General features: G+C 37.0%; 1 pseudogene; it reads left to right on the top strand.

Moving 5' to 3' along the window:
• The window catches only part of LOC127493257 (mannose-P-dolichol utilization defect 1 protein-like), a 36598-nt pseudogene that overhangs the window by 932 nt on the left and 12525 nt on the right, over positions 1 to 23141 (top strand).

Genomic DNA, 23141 nt, shown 5'->3' with positions numbered 1-23141 from the left:
GGTTATTGCTGATCCTGCCCACATCTTTCCAAAGGGAACTCCCCATGCCTCAATCTGGAGCTTGAACATCATGTTGCACATCATGTGGGTACTGCGATCATTCTCTTAGAATGTAACACAACTCTTATTAAGGGGGAGTCTGCCAAGATGTTCCTAGTTTTTCATAGACTCAGATGAATGACAAGATAAGCCAGGGCTCCCTCTTTCTCACTTAGCCATCAAACCCCTGCATTTCTTATCTTAGTGCATTTCATCATTTAGAAATTAATTTGAGGTTACGTGTATGCTGATACACGGAAAACAAACATGGAAGGTCAAACATTCAAGCTTTCACACTTAAACACTCTCCTGTCACTAACTTATTACTGCTTTCAACACACTGATGGAGTGGGGAAAACTGGCGGAAGAGCTGAATGAAGGATTCAGCACCTGCTGCAGGGAAATGGGGAGAAATTTTCTATCTTCAACACCATCACCCTGAAATGTGCAAGAGCGTTCAGAATATGAAAGTTGGGATAAGCACATGCTGATCTGCATTCTTTTTTTTTTTTTTTTTTGGACAGGCAGAGTGGACAGTAAGAGAGAGTGACAGAGAGAAAGGTCTTCCTTTGCCGTTGGTTCACCCTCCAGTGGCTGCCACGGCCAGCACACCACGCTGATCCGAAGCCAGGAGCCAGGTGCTTCTCCTGGTCTCCCATGGGGTGCAGGACCCAAGCACGTGGGCCATCCTCCACTGCACTTCCAGGCCACAACAGAGAGCTGGTCTGGAAGAGGGGCAACCGGGACAGAATCCGGTGCCTGACCAGGACTAGAACCTGGGGTGTCGGTGCCGGTGCAGGTGCTGCAGGCAGGCAGAGGATTAGCCTATTGAGCCACAGAGCTGGCCTGATTTGCATTCTTTTAAGTTGTTTTATTCCTAGAGTGAGAGTGGCACAATGTATGCTGTATTCTCCAATTCTAAATAAAAGTCAAATATATGAATGTGACCTAGACTTCCAAAGGAGGAATAATTTTGAATTCACGGGAAGGAATGTCAAACTCCCTCCCCCTCTAAAGACTGTAAGTTAAAGAAGTTCAAAGCCATTCTGTAAATAACCTCTCTCATACTTTTAATGGTCCATGAAGTTATCAGCTAGGTTATATCCTAAGAACAGTTTTTTATTAATATGGTTAATGGGCTAGACAGAAATTTTTTTTCTGCTTCCTATTTTGCCTCTTTAGGTTACAAACATTAAATCTCACTCACATTTAGAAAACATAGATGTCTTTACTTCAGGAAGTAATATATAGCTTAACATTATTGCCTTAGTACTATCCTAAATCTTCTTATCTAAAACTAAAAAACATTGATAGTATTTGTTCACATTTCACTGCATTTCTACACTCAAGAAGTTTTCATTATGCAACTCTAAATGCTGCAATGCATAGTTGTCTAGGAAGCTAGAGATAATTGTGCATTTAGAATACAACATATGTGAGCATAATGATAACTACAGGTCTGCACTGCCTTTCCAATGAGCAATATATAATGCTGTTAGAATATCTGCTAATGGGGCCAGCCCAATGGCACAGCAGGTAAAGCTGCCACCTGCAATGCCGGCATCCCATATGGGTGCCAGTTCCTGTCCTGTCTGCTCTGCTTTCAATGCAGCTCTCTGCCGTGGCCTGGGAAAACAGTGGAAGATGGCTCAAGTCCTTGGGCCCCTGCACCCACGTGGGAGAACTGGAAGGAACTCCTGGCTCTGGATCAGCACAGCTCCTGCTGTTGCGGCCAGCTGGGGAATGAACCAGTGGATGGAAGACCTCTCTCTCTGCCTCTCTCCTGTGTAACTTTGACTTTCAAATAAATAAAAAATCTTTAAAAAAAAGAATATCCTATAAAGATATCCACAGTTCTAATTTGTTAACAAGAACAGGGTACAGCCTTGGGGAATGAGAGAGGGGTTCTTCTTTTGCAGGCAGACTACCCATATTTGAAGTATTTTCATGACTTTGCAAGTACTTACTAACATATAGCATAATTCTATAGGGTTGATGCCACTAATTCAAACAAAGAGATTTTCCTGAGAAATCATTTCAAGTAGGAGAAAAATTTTACAACCTCTTAGACTAAATCATGTACTGTGACAGGTATCTGCAATTTAGATGTCAATATCACATATACATCTGAAATCCCTTGAATGATTAATATTTACATTTTACCTCCAGTTTTTGGTATCCCTTTGCCCGATAGGTGGGAAATGGGTGTCCTAACCAGGAGAGTAACAATTCCCAAAGTGAAGCAAAATTCTAGGTTTTGTAGCCCAAAGTAGGTTTGCTACAAAAGATTTCTTACCATGCAGCAATATAAAGGTAATCATCGATTAAGTAAGTAATCTCATGAAATTACACTTGTGTAATTCAATTTTGTCTTTAGAATAATAAAATTCTCAAAGCCTTGCTTCATTTTTATTATTAATGAAATGCTATCCACCTTGATGATGCATTTATTCTACACTGTAGAAGTGAGATAGGGCAATTAAGGCCAAAGTGATGACTTGTAGCCTAGTTCCTGGCTTACCTGGATGGCAGGCTACTTCAGTGTGATCATTAAATCTTTTGTTCTTCTCACTCTACTTGTCAGGCAGTGAAAAGGAGTCTATTTAATGCAGTTGGTTGGAAATATAATCTAACTCACAAAAGTGTGAAAGAGAATAAATTTCAGGTTAAGATTAGTTATGTTCATATTTCTTTGGGACAAGAAATATGAAGGTGCACAATCATAATGGTTCAAATGGTTCATTGTTTTAATTCTTTTTACAGCAAGTGCTTATGGGAAAGGTTCACAGAATTAACATAAGGAACCAGGCTGCAAGAAATCTCATTTTACAGTGGGATTTGCAGGCAATAGTATATTTTGTAGGCAGGATATAGGAATAATTTACTCAGTATATTGCAAATAGAAAATAGTTAAAGTAAAATTGATTTTTTTTGGCTGTGGAAACAGCAATGTGCCAGTTTTTTAATTAATTTATTTGACAGGTAGAGTTACAGACAGTGAGAGACAGAAAGGTCTTCCTTTCGTTGGTTCACTCCCCAAATGGCCACCATGGCTGGCGCTGTGCCGATCCGAAGCCAAGAGCCAGGTGCTTCCTCCTGGTCTCCCACGTGCGTGCAGGGGCCCAAGCACCTTGGCCATCCTCCATTGCCCTTTTGGGCCACAGCAGTGAACTGGACTGGAAGAGGAACAACCGGGACTAGAACCCAGCACCTATATGGGATGCCGGTGCCGCAGGCAGAGGATTAACCAAGTGAGCCACGGCACCGGCCCCAGCAATGTGTCATAAAACTTGTTTTAGTTCCCTAACTTTTTCTACAGCAGGAAGAAATGGCAGTGTTTTGAAATGGGAAGACAAGAATTTTTTAAATCTCAGAAACAGAAGTCCTGTATCCTAAAGTACTGTCTTTTTTTCTGGGTACAGTCATGGTAGAGGCACTCTGCTAGGGAGACAGGCTCCCCAACATCCCAGGAATCATGAGAGTATGTAAACCAGCTCTCCTATCACAGCAGAAACTAAGAATAGCCTGCAATTATTCAGGCTCACCTCATCTCACTTGGGAAAGCCCAGGAGAAAAAAAACTTATTTCTCTGCAATAAAGTATAAATCCTATAGGAGAGTTTTTGGTTAGCCAGCCAGGTTCCAAGCTGTATCAACACACTCCTTCCTGAGGGGACTGGACAAAGAGCAGTTCCCCAAAGAGGAGGAGTGTTGTGATTACAGACCCTCCAATTCCAGGGAATGCTAAAGATTCCCCCCACAACTCTTCTGTGGTTGTTAGTTGGGTCTATGCAAACCCATGCTGACTCTGGAAACCTGTTCCCCACTTAGCATGAAAGCCTGGTCGCATACGTAAGACAAGATAGTTGCGTGCCTCTCAAAATTGCTTTTAAATTATAATTTACTCATTCCTGTATAGTACAACTATCTTACCTTGCCATTGCAACTTGTTAATCCCCGAGGCCCTAAGATAACAGTGTGCTCCCTGAAACTGCCGTGGTACTGCCTTGGTAAATTTAAGGTATGAAAGCAGGGAAAGGACAGAGGATCGGGGCTTTTTCTCTTGAGACAGGAGTGCAGTCAAGTCCACACGAGTAAATAAACTGTTCCTTTCCTCCAAAAGCCTCCAGTGCCTTTTGATTTATGTGGTCTTTGTCCGTGACAGTCTCCAGAAAAAAAAAGAGAAGGGATGGTAGTCAATTAAAAAACAAGTAATTGTCCCCCACAAATGGGAGAGATGAGTACCTCTGCAAGGAAATAGATATCTCCTATACTGTTGCATGCTCTAGATGTTTAACAGTGTGGTGGATATTTAAGACGAAAAGGATAAGCTGAAGTGCATATGATGCCTACTTGAGTAACTTTTCTGAAAAAGTCTTTTGGAATGCTCTGCAACATGAAAAGCCCAACCTTTCAGGGCTCTTGGTGGGAAGGGCGTTTCAAAGACAGTCACTGGACAGTTGTTGCAGAGGGTGATCACTGGATCCATTCATTATAAATAGAAATTGTCCTTGAAGATTCTGAGTTGATGAGCCATAGTTTAGTGATTAAAATATTGATTATGTAGCAATCTGTGCCTACAGAGACAGTATAAGAGGGAAAGTGAAAAGAAAATTCGCGCATAGAAAGCTTTACATCACATCAAAGCCTTATGCAGGTTCTACGGTAGAGAATTTTATATTTGGTAGCAACCTGCTCTAGTCACTTCGTTTTCCATAATGAAATATTACTCTGAAGCTTGACTGATTAAGAAAATAAAAGTGAAGCTACTAGATTTGAGTGTGGTAGGGGAGCATTGCATAGCCCTAATTGTCCAGTTCTAGCTTCTTTTGCCATCAAACACAGTGGAGCTGGGACTTCAAGGAGAGCAAATGAAAATCCAGCATGCTGGTGAACAGTAAGTCTAAAAGCAAACAAAGAAGTAGGACTTATGTTAAAGTTATTGCTCTGCCTTATGCCAACTTCTAGACACACAATAAAATTCAGAGTAATTTTTAAATGTGGACAATTTAACTATAAATATGCCAGTAGAAGACAGCAAAAGGAAAAACCCTATATGGGAAACTTCAGCACAAAATACAGAATATCTGGAAAGCAAAACGTCTGCTGTGACAGTAGATATGATAAAATGAAGCATTGAGTGGATAAAAATTCAAGGTACTACATCTAACCCTCGAAGAGCAACACAGTTTTCCTAGCAATATATCCATATTATAAGGCCTGGAGGGAACGGAAATCTCTGCAGAGAGAATATCAACCATCAGTTTATGGAAGGGAATTAAAAACTTGGAAGACAAATTCTAACTTGGAAAATTTCTTTTAAACAAGAATTGAAAAATAAGATTTTAAATAGCTTTCTGGGAGAAAATGTCATTGAAAAAATTATCATAAAGCAATATCTCAGATTGACCAGCGATTATTTATATTTTCCCAAATGCACAGAACAATTGCTTTTCTCACATTGAATCAGTCACCAAGGTAAAGTATATAGAAAAGGAGCCATCTTAATTATGTGCAAATTCCTAAAAGCCATTAGGCAAAGTCTAGTAACTTCTAGAGGACTAAATAGAGGTAGGCACTTGGCCTGTGAGGGCCCCAGTAAGATGCACATGCCCCACATGTACCTGGGTCTGATACATCTCTCCAGTTCATGACTCCTGCTTCCTGCTAATGCAGATCCTGGAAGGCAGCAATGATGGTTCAAGTAAAGAATTGCTGTCATCCACACTGGAGGCCTGGACTGAGTTCCCAGTTTCTATTTTCAGCCTATGCTCCAGTCATTGTAGGAATTTGAGAAATGACCAGCAGAGGGATCCTGTCTCTTTCTACCTCTCCCTTCCTCTCAAATAAAAAGTTTAAAGAAAGAGGGTAATACAAAAACGTTTGTAATGGTATCTAACTAAAAATCTCCAAATAAATTTATTCTCCTCAGAATCCTGACAGCATCTAGAGGGTGTCATCAAACCTGTCCATTCCAACTGTTTATAGCCCTTGTCTGTATTCCTGCTGAACTATGGTCTTTTCACTTGAACTATTTAGCAGAGTATTAAGCCTTTGACTATAAAATAAATTAAAAATATTACCTCAAGGAGGGAGGTGGGGAGAGGGTAAAGTGGGGAGAATAAAGTGGGGAGGGTAAAGCGGGGAGGATAAAGCAGGGAGGGTAAGCAGGGAGGGTAAGCGGGTAGGAGCAGAGGAAATAAGAAAGGGCTATCATTACATTAGAATTATATCTATGTGTTACATTGAATCGGCTCTCTTTGTATTAATATCACATTCCCATGAAAATGAGAAGTATCAGATGGTATAAAAAAGAAAAATGCTATTTTATGGGATAGCCATCTGTTATATTAAAAATATTTTGAAAGACTCAAGGAATCTTACAGAAGAATTGGATGCTTTTATCTATCCACTTAGCAAACAGATACCAGGAATGGTGCCCTCTATATTGGACACTTGAGATGCATGGTGAATGAGATACAATCTCCATAAAGAATGCACAGTCTAATAGTCACAACAGTTCAAGAGGTCATTTCAGTATACTGTATGCATTTTCAGAAACAGTTAAGATATTATCTTTGGAAACATGAGTTTGGTATTTACTGACGCTAGGAGAGAAGATTTAATCAAGAAAGGGTTTTACTCTGAGGCTGGGTACATAAGTTTGCCAGGTAAAGAAAACAATGAAAGGATATTCCAGTGAGGAGAGACAGACTATGCAAAAGCATAAAGACCAAAGAGGAAGAGATATATAGGATGCTCTGGTACAGTGTAGGGTGACTAGAGAAGTGGGGTTGAAGGGGGTGTACTGAGATACCAGGCTGCTGGGACAAGCAGCGTCTTGGTAACAGAAGGCTGTGGATATTACATTAGATATGTGTGGCACTGGCGTGCACACGAGAAAGCAATAAGGCTTTTAAGCATAAGACGTATTTAATTAGATCTAAACATAAAATAGATTATTCAGGGTAGGAATAGAGAATGGTTTGAAAGTAGGCGAGACTAAAGGCAAGAAGGGCAGTTAAGAGTTTATTATAGCAAGTTCTTTGAGAGAGGATTCTGAATTCAGTTCAGATCAAACCAAGGAAGCAGTAGTGACAGCAGAGCAAGTTAGCCTAATCTAATCTCTTTATGAGGAAAAACAGGTAACTTCACAGCAGACAGGATATGGAGAGTAAAAGGGAGAAATTCAGGATACTTCCTCAATATTTGGCTTTGGCACTGAGTGTCCCTTGATGGGAAATATAGGAGGGGATGCCACGGACTCAAGATGAGTATTTTGAATTTCAGGTACTTGTGATTCATCCAGAACAGAATTTTTATTCTTATAGTTATCCTGCCTTGTTGTATGCAGCTCTTTAAAGTGAGACAAGGAAAAGGAAAGATTATATAACAAATGAAGGCAAGCAGCAATGAAAACAGAAAGGGCAATTGGAAAATAAAACACTGAACCAGAAAGGAGAAGAAGGTACTTCTTGATGAAATAGTTACATAATCATAATAATGTAAATTTACACAACTAATAGGAACATTTGCAAGATGAAAGAAACATGCAGCTGCTGGTTTGAGTGTATGTATAGCTTCACTCTGGGTATGACCCAGGTATGTGCACACAGAAGTCAGCAAATACATGGGGTCAGTAGACAGTAAAGTTGTGGACCAAGTATGAGGTTGGTTGTCTCAATCTGATTCACCTTTTCATCTGTGCTGACATCTTAAGGATGCAGTGTATGGGCAGAGCAGCTCTTTAGTACAGTACACATTGTGTATCCTGAGGCTTCTTGCCTGGAGTTTTTAAACAGAGAAAGGTACAATTTCTGAAAGACCCATTGTTATTGTGAACAAAATTTTGCATGGTCTCATTTCTTCCCCTTCAGTCAACTTATATATAGAATGCAAATATCATTAGTCGTGAGTTTGAGGAACTTCCCCTCCATGTAGTATCTAGTTGATAATTGTTAATATTGGCGATGTAAGAATAAAATACAAATAAAAATTTGGACTAGAGGTTCTGCCAAGAGGAATAAGAATCCATAATATCTATGTTTATAAGGTAGGAGTTTTTAAATTACTTTTATAATTGGCAGATCATAAGTAGACATATAAGAATACTTTTTAATGTTTCTGGTAAAGTTAAGGAACAAATGCTATTACAGTTTTTTGGAAGAAAGGAAGAGGACCAAATATTATTCTATCTTATCAAGAATTTAGCATAAAATGTATAAGAACTGGCAATCAAGAAATTCCACTACACAAATTTTCAGATATGCAGATAAGCCTTCAAGTGAAGGATGTGGGAAAGATAGTGATAGGGGTGGAGAGCTACTCATTTTGCTTAAACCCTTCAATTTGTCTCTAACAGAATGCTTTTACAAAAATGGAAAAAAATGTAAAATCATAGAAAGCACATTACTATGTCACCTAAGATTTAAATAGCTCCTAGTTCTGTGCAAGGTTCAACTGTAGCCATTACAAGGGCATTGGCAAGTATGTGTAAGCAAAGACTATCAATCAGGACAGGTATAGATGATGAATGTGCCAATGTGCATCTAAAAAACTCAAGGGAGAAGTAAGCTGTGTCCAACAGACTTGGAGAAGAATGACTTAGATATATCATACTTAGAAACTTTGCTTAGGATCACCTGTTCTCATTCCACACTAACCAGGCTACCTCATGTTTATAATCAAATATGCCATTCAAACTAGTCCCTGAGAAGACAAGCCATTTCACACTAACACAAGTATTCTGATATGTGCTGAATTTTATCACACTATAAAGTACTAGATCAACATTCGAGTTTATACGTCATCTCTGAAGAACTGAGTTATTGTAATTTAACTTATTTTCATCTGTCCAACTCTAATGAAACCCATTCTTGGTCTGGAAGACTGAGATTAAGATTTTGGGCAGTTTTTAACTTAACATAGACCTCTAGTTACATAGACCCAGAGAGCATCCTGGGAGTGCCTGAGCTCCCAAACTCATGTTTTTACCTTCAACAGTTTGAACTGACTAGGCCTCCATTTTTCCAGTTGGGCACACACTCTTTGCTTCCTTCCAACTTCTTACTGTCTAGAATGTTGTGAGCCATTCATATTTTAGTATCCATATAGAATTGCTACTCTAAGAAATAGAGAACTCTGAGGTCGCAACTTCAGTGCCTTTGGAATAACTCAACTTTTGAGAAATAGGAATAAGAAAAACAAATAAACAAAACAAGATCAAAGGTGTCATACCTGTGTTTGGAGAAAGTAAGTCTCTCTGGGAAAGCCTTTTACTCAGAAGTTGTAATTAGGGGAAAATTTGCTGTAACACTGATAAAGCTTAATTCTAAGGCACCTCACTTACATGAGATCATTGTAATATCCTAGGAGGCTCCCTTGTGATGTATTCATGTAATTCTGTTTTTCCTAAAGTTTTCAAAAGTGAGATAATCAGAAGCACTGGTTTTGCTAGTATTTCTTTCCTGACTTTCTCTCCATCACAAATCCTCTAGACTCAAATAGCAACGGTGGGGTCATGGATATTTAGAATCTGATTAAGGGAAAATTAATTGAAGATATATTTATTTGGGTCCAATATAAATTTTCTTTTGCAGTATTTTGCATTTGTACTTAAGTTGTTGCTGACTAACCAAGCATCTAATACATAGATCCAGATACCATAGTGTTATATGAGCATGCCTATGATTCCCAGTACAGAACATTCATAGTTTACACTGCTAATATTCATGGTTAATAAAGTAATAAGGGTTGAAATGTATGGAGCAGGAAATTAGGATATGTAAAATTTTTCTAATTATCAGATATGTGGAATTAGAAACAGAAAGTTCAATTCTTTGATGCCAGTCAAAATAGAAGTTCTATTCAAGAATATTTTCAATAATGCTACAATATGATTATACAACAAATTTTACAGGAATCCCACACCATAGAATTTATTAGAATCTCTGCATTTGTATGGTTCCAACTAAGAACACCAATATAAGCAATAAACATATTGTAAAATTTCACATTGAATGCATCATAGCTATTACTAGTAAGAAATAACTTTTAATCAGACAGAAGAAAACTAAATTATCTTTCTATGGACTTTATACAGAGTACTTCAAAATTGTTTTATAATGAGGTAATCAAACAGCATGCAACTAAATGCATAAGGAAGAGTGATATAGAACATTAGGCATTATGATTATTTAATAAACTTTCTAGATTTTAGAATATGTAAACAATTTTCACATTTGTAGGTTGTATTTTTTGTCCTATGAAAAAGTTCAGTTTGTAACTTTTGTATTTTATATTCTTTTATGAAATAGGGCCCTCAACATTTACATAATATTGGGATACAAAACTGGAAGTTAATCCTGCATACATTATAAAATTTAATCTCTGAAAACACAAGTTAACAGAATGTGCTGGAGTACCATCTATCTTTTATCAGACTTACATAGCATATATACTGAGAAGGCTTCCTGTTTCTAAGGAATAGTAAACATATACATATTTTGTGTATTATCAAATGATACCAATGAGGTGAATCAATAGCCAATTTTCCCTAACTTTTTTTTTAAAGTAATCAGGAAAAGAAAGTTTGTTTATTAAGGAAACATAGGGAAGAAAAATCTTCTCAGATGCTGTATGGAATTCCAGGTACTTTTATAAGGGAAAAAATACACTAAGGCATTTTGAAGGTTATCAGTGGTATAGCAACAAAAGGAGTTTTATCTGAGGACAAGTGAAGTAGCTGTCCTTAATGACTCCCCAAAATCATAAAAAATGAATAGCACCATCACAGTACAAATGAATAATTAAAGTTGTGCTCCAATTCTGCATCTATAAGAATCAGGGAAGCACAAGAAGAGGGAACTATTCATACTTATTCTTTCTAGATTGAGGCCCAAATTTTATGATAAAATTTAATACTAAATAAGACTATCAAGAGGACCGTAATATTACAAACAACATTTGGTATGCATTTGTGGAGCAGTTATACAAATAAAATGCTGAGTAGGAATACAGGTAGACTCCTACTGGTTAGGAGAAAAAAATAAAGTGAGACAAGAAAGGTCTTTCAGTCACACAGAAGAACGTAGAAGTAGTGGTGAGAAAGGAGACCCGAGAGAGTGAACCAATTTGGGCAGACAGCATTTTCAAAGACATGCATGTTCCCCACAATGCAGTAAGTATTTGCTATTTCCTAAAACCATTTAAGAAATATCATAACGCCCAGAAGATATTATAGTAACTATTTTATAGAATAAAAACTTGAAGCACACAGAATTAAAATGATTTGTCCAAGAGTACGTAACTGTAAGAGTGAAGCTTAGATTTACAGGAAGCAGAACATCTACAAGTTTCTTTAAAAACTTGATGGAAGATGTGTTCTTTTTATGCTATGCATAAATTTCAACAAATTTTTATGCCTAAAAATTTTTTAATTCCATTTTTCCTCAATCTTTTTGACATATTGGGCAGACTGTAACAATAACAATCATTCTATTAATAATAAAGCAAACATCCATGGCATTTACTATCTGCAAATCAGGATTCTAAGCATTTTATATATATATTACCTCATTTAATCCTCCTAAACTCTTGGTATGGATAATATTATTTACATTGGACTAAGGAAAACATTCCCTAGGTTTTTCTTTTACTTTGCCCTGATAAAATGATCTGCACTTAATGATGTTAATGGCACCAAGATTCTTTATCTCAATAAACTGGGTGGAGGGGCCAGCACCATGGCTCCCTTGGTTAACCCTCCACCTGCAGTGCCAGCATCCCATATGGGCACTGGGTTCTAGTCCCGGTTTCTTCTCTTCCAGCCCAGCTCTCTGCTGTGGCCTGAGAAGGCAGTGAAGGATGGCCCATGTGCTTGGGCCCCTGCATTCACATGGGAGACCAGGAGGAAGCACCTGGCTCCTGGCTTTGGATTGACGTGGCTCGGCTGTAGCGGCCATCTGGGGGGTGAACCAGCGGAGGGAAGACCTTTCTCTCTGTCTCTCTCTCTCACTGTCTAACTCTATCTGTCAAATTAAAAAAAAAGGGTCTTTTAAAAAAAATAAACTGGATGGAAAAGATATTAAAATATACCTAAAATGGGAAGAAAATCTCCAAAAGCAAAGGAAATTTTAAAAATATATTCTTTTCTGTAACATGATAAAAAGACAAGCTGTTTGTAACATAAGCCCACTATTTGAAGTATATAGAGTAATTTCCCCAACTTCATTGCTATCATATTCCAGATAAGACAGGGACACACGGACATTCACGAACACTTAATTATGCCTAATGGGCATCTTTTTAAGTACTTAAATTGGAGTCATAATGCATGTGAATATTTTGTAAGCAGTATGCCATAATTTATATGTTCTATAATTTATTGAAACAGCTGTTTTTATAATTAACATTTTAATTAAAATTTTAATGACACATATCTATATAAGCTTTGCCTACCAAAGGCAGAAATTACCCCTACTTTTGTAAAAACATATCATAGATGTTAAGAATTCTACTGCAGCAATAGATCATTTAACTGACTTTACCCAATTGACTCAAATTAGCCAAAGCTCTTCATTTCCTCAGTGAAATTTCATAAATTATCACTGTGCGATATATTAAATACAGAGTTGTGAAGCTAATCTGTTGGGTCTTTTTTGTTCCCATCAAGTTCCAAGTCCCGATTCTGTTTTTATCTAGATGAGTTAATGCCAGTTTTACATGCTATTATTTCAAATGGAAGAAATAAAAGTGGTAAACCTAGCTATTTTTGTGAGAACTAAATTGAATTCTTTGAGGAAGATAACAAAGGCAAGTTGCTAAAATAAAACTATCACTTTATGGTATATACCAAACAGAATTTAAATCAGTATGTCAAACAGATACCTGAGCTCCTAGTTTAGCATATGGAATCAACCTAAGTGCCCAAATAGATTTTCTAAAAATACAGACTATATATGCAATGGAATACTATTCAGGCATGAAAGTGTATGGAATCCAATTATTTGCTGCAATATGGATGGAACTGGAACACATTATGTTAATGAAATAAACCAAACAGGAAGCTACTGCATTCTCTTACTCAGGTGTGAAATTTTAAAACAAGTAGATTTCATACATTTAAAATGGAATAGTTGTTATCAAAATCTGGGAGAGTAGACAAAAAAGAAGATGGTCAAAGAGAACAAAGCTTGGAGGACCAACTTCTATTTTAGTGCACAGTAGCCTAACTATAGGTATTTCAAAATAGCTAGCAAGAAAGATATTCAATGTTCTTTCCACCAAGAAATGATAAATATTTTAGGTGATAGATATGCTCAGTACCCTGATTTGAACATTATACAATGTATACATGTATCAAAATATCATGCTGCATTTTATGAGTTTGCATAATTGGCATACATAAATTAAAAATGAAGCTAAAAACAATTGTGGTACAGTGGAATAATATACAACAAGAAAAACAAATGAAATATTGATAAACACAATAGCATGAATGAATCTCAAATGCCTTAAGTGAAAGATGGCAAACATGAAAAGTTCCATATTACTTGATTCTAGAAAATCTGGACTGGAGGTTGAGGGGCAGGGGATGAAATCAGAAGTTGCCAGAGTCAGAAGAGAATAGAATTTATAGTGACATTATGAATCATTTGAAGTAAATAGAATTGTTCTATATCTTAGTTATGATGGTGTTTACAGGAATATGATTACATACAATTTTTTATTAAGACTCATACAATGGCATAGCAAAAGGTGAATTTTACCAAATGTAAGTCCTACATCAACAAACCTTACTTAAAAAAATCAAAGGGCTATGAAATAAGATACATAAGAAAATAATTAAAATGGCAAGTAAATCTACAAAACTCTGCAATGATTATGTGCTCAGAATACTTTGCAGATGTCTTCAAAACACCTATACTTTTTAATTAACACACAATTATTCTTAGGTGTTTAATTTTAACTGAAAAGTGATTGCTGTTAAATATAAGAGTGGGAATAAGAGAAGGAGATGTACAGTTTGGCACATGCTCACTTAGACTTAGCCCTAACAGTAGAGTTAGAAAGGTGCCAGGGGATTCCAATTCAATCCCATCAAGCTGGCATGTACCAATGCCATCTCCCTAGTCCAAGTGATCAGTTTCAGTTCATAATTGATCATAATGATAGGATTAAGAGTCAAAGGGATCACATACACAAGACTAGTGTCTGCTAATACTAACTGACAGAATTAAAAATGAGAGAACAATCCAACATGGGAAGTAGAAAACACAGCAGACTCATAGAATGGCAGATGTCCTAAACAGCATTCTGGCCTCAGAATCAGCCCTTAAGCCATTTGGATCTGGCTGAAGAGCCCATGAGAGTATTTCAGGCATGAAAAGCCAAGACACTGTGGAAAAAAAAAACAAAAACAAACAAAAAAAAAACACCTAAATGTAAGATCTCTGTGAGATCCCAGTGGAAAGAATGGGCCATCAAAGGAGGAAGTACCTTTCTCTGAAGGGAGGAGAGAACTTCCACTTTGACTATGGCCTTGTCTAAATAAGATCAGAGTTGGCGAACTCAAGAGGCTTCCATAGCCTTGGCAGCTCATGATAAGAGCCTAGGGTGATTTCTGATGCTATAAACAAGAGTGTCAATTGTTGAATCAACAACAGGAGTCACTATGTACTTACTCCCCATGTAGGATTTCTGTCCTTAATGTGTTGTACAATATGAATTAATGCTACAACTAGTACTCAAACAGAACTTAAAACTTTGTCTTTCTGTGTGGGTGCAAACTGTTGAAATATTTACTTAGTATATACTAAATTGATCTTCTGTATATAAAGATAATTGAAAGGAATCTTGATGTGAATGGAGTGGGAGAGGGAGTTGTAGATGGGAGGGATACAGGTGAGAGGGAAGTTATGGGGGGAAAAAGCCACTGTAATCCCAAAGCTGTACTTTGGAAATTTATATTTATTAAATAAAAGTTAAAAAAATCCATTCATGTTATTGCTCATTTTAGACATCCATTCTTTAAATCACTAAATAGTATTTGATTGCACAAATTCACCCCTGTTTAGTTTTTCCCTCTTCATATGCATTTTTGTTGTTCTCAGTTTGGAGCTATTATCAATAAAGCTTTTATAAATTATATTTATACAAAAAACACTTATAGTAAACGCAGCTAAATACACACATAAAATATACAGGAAGATAAGTACAAACAGAAAATATTCAGAGGACCAGAGTTCTTCCTCCATAACAGTACAGGAAAATTGTAGATTTAGTGAGTGAATTGGCATTTAGGAAGATTAATTCATTCTCAGTCTCTCTCCACCCCCCCTCCTTTCAAATAAAATTATAAAGCAAGTCCTAAAGTGTACATTTAAGTCTGTAAATAGGGACCTGGGATGACTTCAGAGTTCAGGAAGGAGTCATATGGAGACATGTCCTTGGAGAGAGAAGACATGAGAAATGGGTCACCTAAAAAGGATCAGAGGACTCTAAAGCATTGCTGTTTTATAAATGGAAATAATCAAGTGAGTTTAGATGTTAATTTGTAGGGAATGAAGAACTGGAAAACCTCCTACTTTGAATAGGAGATGATTTGGAGCAGGCAAGGTCAGTCTTATTTATTTGAACAGACAGGGATCTCCTATACACTGGTTCATTCCCCAAATGAATGCAACAGCCAGGTCTGGGTTGTATTGTACCAGGCCAAAGCCAGGAGTCAGGAACCCAATTCCAGTATTCCCCCATGGGGGTCAGGGATCCAGCTGGTTGAACCATTGTCTACTACCTCCTGGAGTGTTCATTAGCAGGAAGCTGGAATCCAGACCAGAGCCTGGACTTCAATCCAGGAACACCAATAGGGGATGCAGGCATCCCAAGCTGATCCTTAACTGCTACATCAATTCTCCCCTGATTAACTCTTTTCCTCTTCTTAGTCCCCTGCCTCAGGTTTCTCCGCAGCAGTCTGTGCCTGGGTCACTTCTTGTGAAGCTGCTCCAGCTATTTAAACTCATGGGAGCCAACAATGCTGAAGGGCTGTCTCTATTCAGTAATGCTGTAGCTGGGACCATCAACAACTACTTCCCATTTGGGAATGCTTTACCCCGTGCTCTAACTCTTGACTCTGCAGCTCCTAGGGTAAAGCCCTCGGTTCCTGATGTTCCACACTATCACAATCTGCCTCCTGGTCATGCATTCCATGGGACAGACTGTGAAAAGTGGGGCTTTCTTTGCTGCTATTATGCCCTCATCCTGCTGCTTTCAAAGCTGATGCCCTTGGCGGTAGTCAGCCTGCCCCAGGCCTCCAGTGTGCTTACTGTGCTGGTGGGGAAGCTGCTGCAGACAGCATCTCAGTGGTCACAGTCTCTTGCTACTGGGGGCTTCCAGACCTGAATCTTCAGTTCCAGCCAGGAAGCTGGAGACCAAGTCATGGCTAGAGTCTTTGCGGTCTCCTTCCTCTGCCATGGCTTCATCACTGCTGAAGTCTTCTACTAGAATGCAAAGCTCCCGACAAGCAGAAAAAGGAGCAATAGGGCTGAAGCACCTGTTGGATCCACTGCCAGTCTCCATTTATCCACTCAACCTCCAGGTGCTTGCCACCTGAGCCACACTGCCAGTGTGACTTCTAATCTCCCTCTATTCTTCTCTCCACACTTCTGCATATCTCGTGCCAAACACAGAAAGTACGTTTTCTGGAGACATTGTGCCTTTACTACATGTTACTTGACAGGTAAATTGGAAACCATTATACTTAGTGAAATAAGTCAGTCCCACAAAGACAAATGTTTCCCTGGTCTGGGGTAATTAATAGAGTACCTAAAATGTAATGTATTTTGAGATTTGATGATGGTTTATAGCTCTTGTCTCTGCTATTGAGGAACAGTGATTTTATTTCTTCATCCTATTTGTTGAACTCTAAATTTAGAGTGTGGTTAACCTTATGATTATAAAGTATACTGAAAATGGATGTAAAAATCAAGAGTGGGAATAGGAGAGGGAGGAGGAAGAAGGGTTAGGAGCATGTTCTTAAATCTGTATATATGAAATACATGAAACTTATACCTTAAGTTTGAAATGTATGTTAGATCTTAAACTGCAAGTTAAAATTAGAAAAAAGCACACATAAGCATTCAAAGTACACATGTAGCTATGTTGAAAAGGAAAATGCTCATGATGTAATTTATATAAAATTTCTTTATAAGTGTAAATCAACATGGATGTATAATCGATAGAGAAGGTAGGTGAATTGTGCTTTAGAACTAAAGTGTAAGGTTTCACTATCTTTTAGAAAAAAAAGGTATGTGCCCTCAAAGAAATATCATCTTTCCAGGCATAAAGTAATACAGAAATTTAAGAGGTAGATTTTTTTCTTAAGGTTTTAGACTTTTCCATTCCAATTTTTATAAAATTTTTAATGATTGCCTTTTTTAAAGATTTATTTGAAAGGCAGAAGGAGAGAGAAAACAGATATGATGTATTTCATAGATACAATTCTAAGAACATAAAAAAACTTATGTCTATTCATTTGCCCTAGATTATATCCTATCAATTTATGTGAATAGAATAGCAATTCTGACACTTAATTGAAAAGAATGCTTTAAAAAATTGTTATTTAGAATATTTAAGACATTTATAGATTTCCTAAAAAATCATATAGATAATAAAAGGATATATAAAATATATTCTTTTATTTTTATTAGAACTAATAGGCATATAAGTAGTTACTATACACATAAATTATATTTCAATGATGAATAATTTTCACATTTGAGTATTTCCAAAATATTTAACTATCTTGCTAACAAATATTTATAGATTGTTTCTGTTATTGCACATACTGCAAACTATATCTTATTTCCAAGGATATCAGCATTAAAATAACTAAGACATATGTGTATATATATATAAGATTCTGTAGAAGGACAGAATTACAATGTAAAATGTTTGTCAAGTAACCCTCAAGTAGAAATCAATAAGTTTGAAATTTTTTCTGAAAAGCAATTCAGAGTCCATCCAAACACTGGAAATTCTTTGTAATTGCTAATATAAAGATAAAGATAATTATTTGCAAAATTCTGCAGAGCTTGCTTGAATGTTAATGATCATGAATTTTTAAAAGGTAAACAAACTACAAGTGTGGAAAATACAAATAATAGAGGTTAATTGTACTGAAAACTTTCAGATTGGAACAAACTTTTTTCTATATAAACTTCTCTGAAGGTAATACTGTTCTGGTTATACTACTTCCCCTTTCCCTCCTGGAGCACTTCAAGATACAAAGTTCAAAAGAATTTAATTCAATCAGTGTTCTGGGCCAGTAACTAGTATTTTAGTTAACAACAATATATAGCTTCTATTAACAAAGAAATACTTGTTTCTAAAGTTCATCACTGAAACTACAAGATTTAATAGAAACATACTTGATTCTCACCAGGATGAGCTATACCTATCATTCTCACAACATGAAGTACTTGAACACTATCTCTAATCCATTTCACCATAAATCTGAGGAAATCCCTAATTTTATTAAATCAGGATTGGTGTCCTTAAAATGTGTCCTGGAGTTTCTAGTGAAACATTATGGATTAAATATATACATTAACCTCCCTCTTAAGCCCCAGTAGAGTTACAATGAAAGAATTAAAATATTGATCTAGAGGGGCCGGTACAGTAGTGTAGTGGGATAAAGCCACGGCCTGCAATACTGACATCCCGTATGGGCGCCAGTTCGAGTCCTGGCCACTCCACTTCTGATCCAGCTCTCTGTTATGACCTGGGAAAGCAGTAGAAGATGGCCCAAGTCCTTGAGCCCCTGCACCTGTGTGGGTGATCCAAAAGAAGCTCCTGGCTCCAGATCAGTGTAGCCCCGGCCATCACAGCCAATTAGGGAGTGAACCAGAGCATGGAAGACCCCTCTCTCTGCCTCTGCTTCCCTCTGTGTAACTGACTTTCAAATAAATTAATCTTAAAAATATTTAGAGAGTAAATTCTTTTATTTTAGAAGTAACAGTGATAGTGCACGGATATCTATACAAAGGAGAGAAGGATGTTACTTAGCAGATAAAGTGTGTGGAATTAAAAAAAATCAGAAAATGCACATCTCAGAAACTTGGAGAAGTCTCAAGAATTAGAGCTACAAGGAGCTCAAAAAACAGAGCTACCAATAAAGCAGAAATACTATGGAGTTTTAGAATAGAAGGATTGGCTAAAGATTGTAGGATGTAATTAAACACCAAAACATTTTAGAACTGCCAAGCAGTTCTCTCTACTCTGGGAAACCCAGCCATTTAATCTCCAGTGATGCTGAACAGAATGTCTTTTGACTTGAGTTACTAGATAGAACTCATGGGGAGGTCAGAATCAGGAACTGGAAAACTGAGCAAACTATGACAAACGAGCAACAAGAACCACTGGGGCTCCCAGAACCTTGGTTTATATCCCCAGACATGATTGAGAATATTTTCTTAGGGGAAACCGACTAGGGCAAGAGAAATGGTCCATTGATACTGACAGTTATGGATCCCTTAATGAGATGGCCAACCTTGACTCATCAGTAAAACTCTGCAGTCAATAAGTTTTTCCCTTAGAAGAATCCGTAGTCAGAATTTTAGTGTTTTACTCCATAACATGAAAATATAACTGAGAAACACTTGACAAATTAAATAAAAAGCTTCAATATTAAATCTAGATCTAAAACAAGTAGCTGAAGGCAACAGACTTTTCTGGAATCAAAAGAAACTTAAAATAAACTGCAGTTTATAACACTATGTATATATTTTACAAATTACATATGCTTATACACAGATAACGAAATGCATCACATCAGTTAATGTGTTTTGATTATACTATAATTAATACTATATCCACTCAAAAAGGAAAATGCTTAAAAAAAGCATCAGGACATAATTCTCAGATATTAAAAATATAGGAACAATATTAATTCAATGAAGTTATTCATCTGTCTCAGAATGTGAAGTAAAAATAAAAACAAAAAGAGCTAAGAAAATTGACAGCAACTTGCAGTGTTTAATGCTCAGGTAATTTCTCTGAAGGGAGGAGAGAACTTCTACTGTGACTGTGACTCTGTCTGAATGAGATCGAAGTCGGTGAACCCAAAAGGCTTCCATAGCCTTGGCAACTCATGACTAGAGCCTAGGGAGATTACTGACGCCATAAACGAGAGTGTCAAATTGTTAAGTCAACAACAGGAGTCACTGTGTACTTACTTCTCATGTGGGATCTGTCCTTAATGTGTTGTCCAATGTTAAGTAATGCTATAACTAGTACTGAAACAGTATTTTTACACTTTGTGTTTCTGTGTGAGTGCAAACTGATGAAATCTTTACTTAATACACACTGAATCGATCTTCTGTATATAAAGATAGTTGAAAATGAATCTTGATATGAATGGAATGGGAGAGGGAGCAGGAGATGGGAGGGGTGCAAGTGGGAGGGAAATTATGGGGGGGGAGCCAATGTAATCCATAAGCTGTACTTTGGAAATTTATATTTACTAAATAAAAAAAGAAAAAATGCTCAGGTAAAAGAAATCCCAGACTATAAAAAGACAGTTGACAGGGTAAAAATTCTTAAATAACAGTAATAATTTCTTCAAGGTCTGAAGTACATAACAACCAGGTTTAAAAAGACCACTGAAGCACTGAAGAAAATTGGATGAATACTACACTTACTAAGGAATAACATCAAATATTTGAGAACTTCAGATATAATTACAATCTTTTAAAAGCAATGAGAAAAAAAGGCAAAGACTAGAAGTAAAATATCATACTTCTGTCTGGTAACTTTTGGATGTGTGACTATAAATTCTGAGGCTAAGGGATTCTGATCCATTATTTTATACCCAGCCAGACCATCCATCACATGTGAAGGGAGGAGAAATACATTTTCAGAAAACTCAATTTTACTCCAAAATATTTTTACAAATAGCATGAATGATGCAAGTTCATCTGAAAGTAGAACATAAACCAGGAAGATAGAAAATGAAGGCAGGAAACAGTAATCCAAGAAAAGGAAGGCAAGAAGGAAGTTCTAGAAGGATGCCTGTGTCACAGTTTGTGGGAACTTAGTTTCGCTGGAGAGAAGGGCCTAGAATAGAGAATGAGGACTTCAGGAGGGGTATCTTCAGGAAAATGAAAAATATTTAACGATTCAAATGAGTTGAAAAAAATAAAGCTGGGAAGTTAATGGGTCAATCCCTAATAAGGATATTAAAACTAACTTTAAAATGTAAAATTAACATTAGAGAATCATACAAGAAAGAAAATACTTCCGCCCACTAAAAACTAGCTGAGTTGTGCTCATATAGCTGATAGAATGTAGGCTCTAGATGTTAATCCAAAAATTTGATATAAAAATATCAGGGTGATTGGAAAAACAAAGATGTGTATGAGAAGAGATTGGTACAAAAAGGGAGAGAAATATAAAAGAGAAAGATAGTTAAGAAACAGCAATATGGACATGTTTTTACCAAACAATGGAGGTATATAGCAGAAGCAATTCTTATCTGTTGAAAATTAGAATTTCAAGGTCAAAAAGGGCAGGAAAGTAGATAATTCTTCATGCTATAAGTCTTACTATGGTCTGAGGATTTTTATAAAAATATCTACAAGTCTTATTTGGATAAAAATTGAATCAAAAAACTAAGTGCATATGGGAATATGACTATCACATAAGAAGTGGAGATCCATGTCCACTCTTAATAGTAATCCCATTTTGGCCAAAACAACACTCTCCTCTTTCACATTTGTCTAATTTCTTGGGTACCTCAGTGCCTGGAAGTGGGGTATGTATTCTCCTTGCTCTTCACTATTGTTTCCAAATCACTTCCCCACTCTTCTCTTTCAAAACTGCTGCTCCTTTAAAGCTAAAATCTTCCAGCAGTAGCAACTTACTAGTTATTTCTTCTTTTTTAAAAAAAAGATTTATTTTATTTATTTGAATGACAGCGTTACAGAGTTACACAGAGAAGTAGAGACAGAGAGAGGTCTTCTATCTGATGGTTCACTCTCCAGATGGCCGCAACGGCCAGAGATGCACCGATCAGGAGCCAGGAGCCAGGAGCCTCCTCCTGGTCTCTGACATGGGTGCAGGGGCCCAAAGACTTGGGCAAACCTCCACTGCTTTCCCAGGCCATAGCAGAGAGCTGGGTTGGAAGAGGAGCAGCCGGGACTAGAACCAGCGCCCATATGGGATGCCGGCGCCGCAGGCCAGGGCTTTAACCCGCTGCGCCACAACACTGGCCCTTAGTTATTATTTCAGTCAGTGTGTTTTCCTGTCACTCTTCTTTACTAGTAAAGCCTTTTCTTCCTACCTCACTTTGTCACTTCAAGTGTGTTTTATTATGTGTATACTTCAATAGATTTAAAAAATAAAAACAGAAAAACTAGTGTCATAGGCTCCCAACATTTATCCAGCCATTGATCAAGGTACTAACCTCTCTGGACATAAGAGAATGAAGAAAAGATCAATTCAATGATAACAGTGAGACGAACAACAGAAAGATACAGACGAGGAGAAGCTACCAGATTCCAAGTGAGAAACCTAGACTCGGTAAGTATTGCTAAGACCCCACAAACTTCTTCAAATACGCAATTGGAGAGCTGTACATCCAGGGCAAAGACAGTAACTGATTTGATTAGAGGATATTTGAGACAATAAATCCCAAATAAAAGCTATGGACTGCACCAGTTCAGTCACCACACTTCTTCCAAATCCTTCATTAAAAACATACCTGGTCACATTGAAACCTAAGTAATACTCAAAAAATCAGCCAAAAATTTTAAAGAGGTAGTAAAGGCAAAACTGATATATGAGTATGAATTAAAACACAAAATTTGTTCGTGTTTTTCTAGTCTCAAATTACAACAAACATATCTCCACAGAGGGAAGAAGTTCAAAGAAAAAGTTTCAAAGACAAGTTTGCATGAAAATGTGAAAAGACAAAAAGTAAGCTGGTAGGGCTCAGTAAAGAAAAGAAAGCTGTGTAAAAACATCACCAAAAAAATCAGGTTAATCAACTTAAAATGCAATAAATAAACTCTAGGAAGAGGCTCCATTGGTCAACAAGAGGTAATA

Source organism: Oryctolagus cuniculus, chromosome 5 (assembly GCF_964237555.1).
Source record: "Oryctolagus cuniculus chromosome 5, mOryCun1.1, whole genome shotgun sequence".
NCBI lineage: Eukaryota > Metazoa > Chordata > Mammalia > Lagomorpha > Leporidae > Oryctolagus > Oryctolagus cuniculus.
Note: the sequence above shows the minus strand (reverse complement) of the source record. Positions and strands in the feature narration are given on the sequence as shown.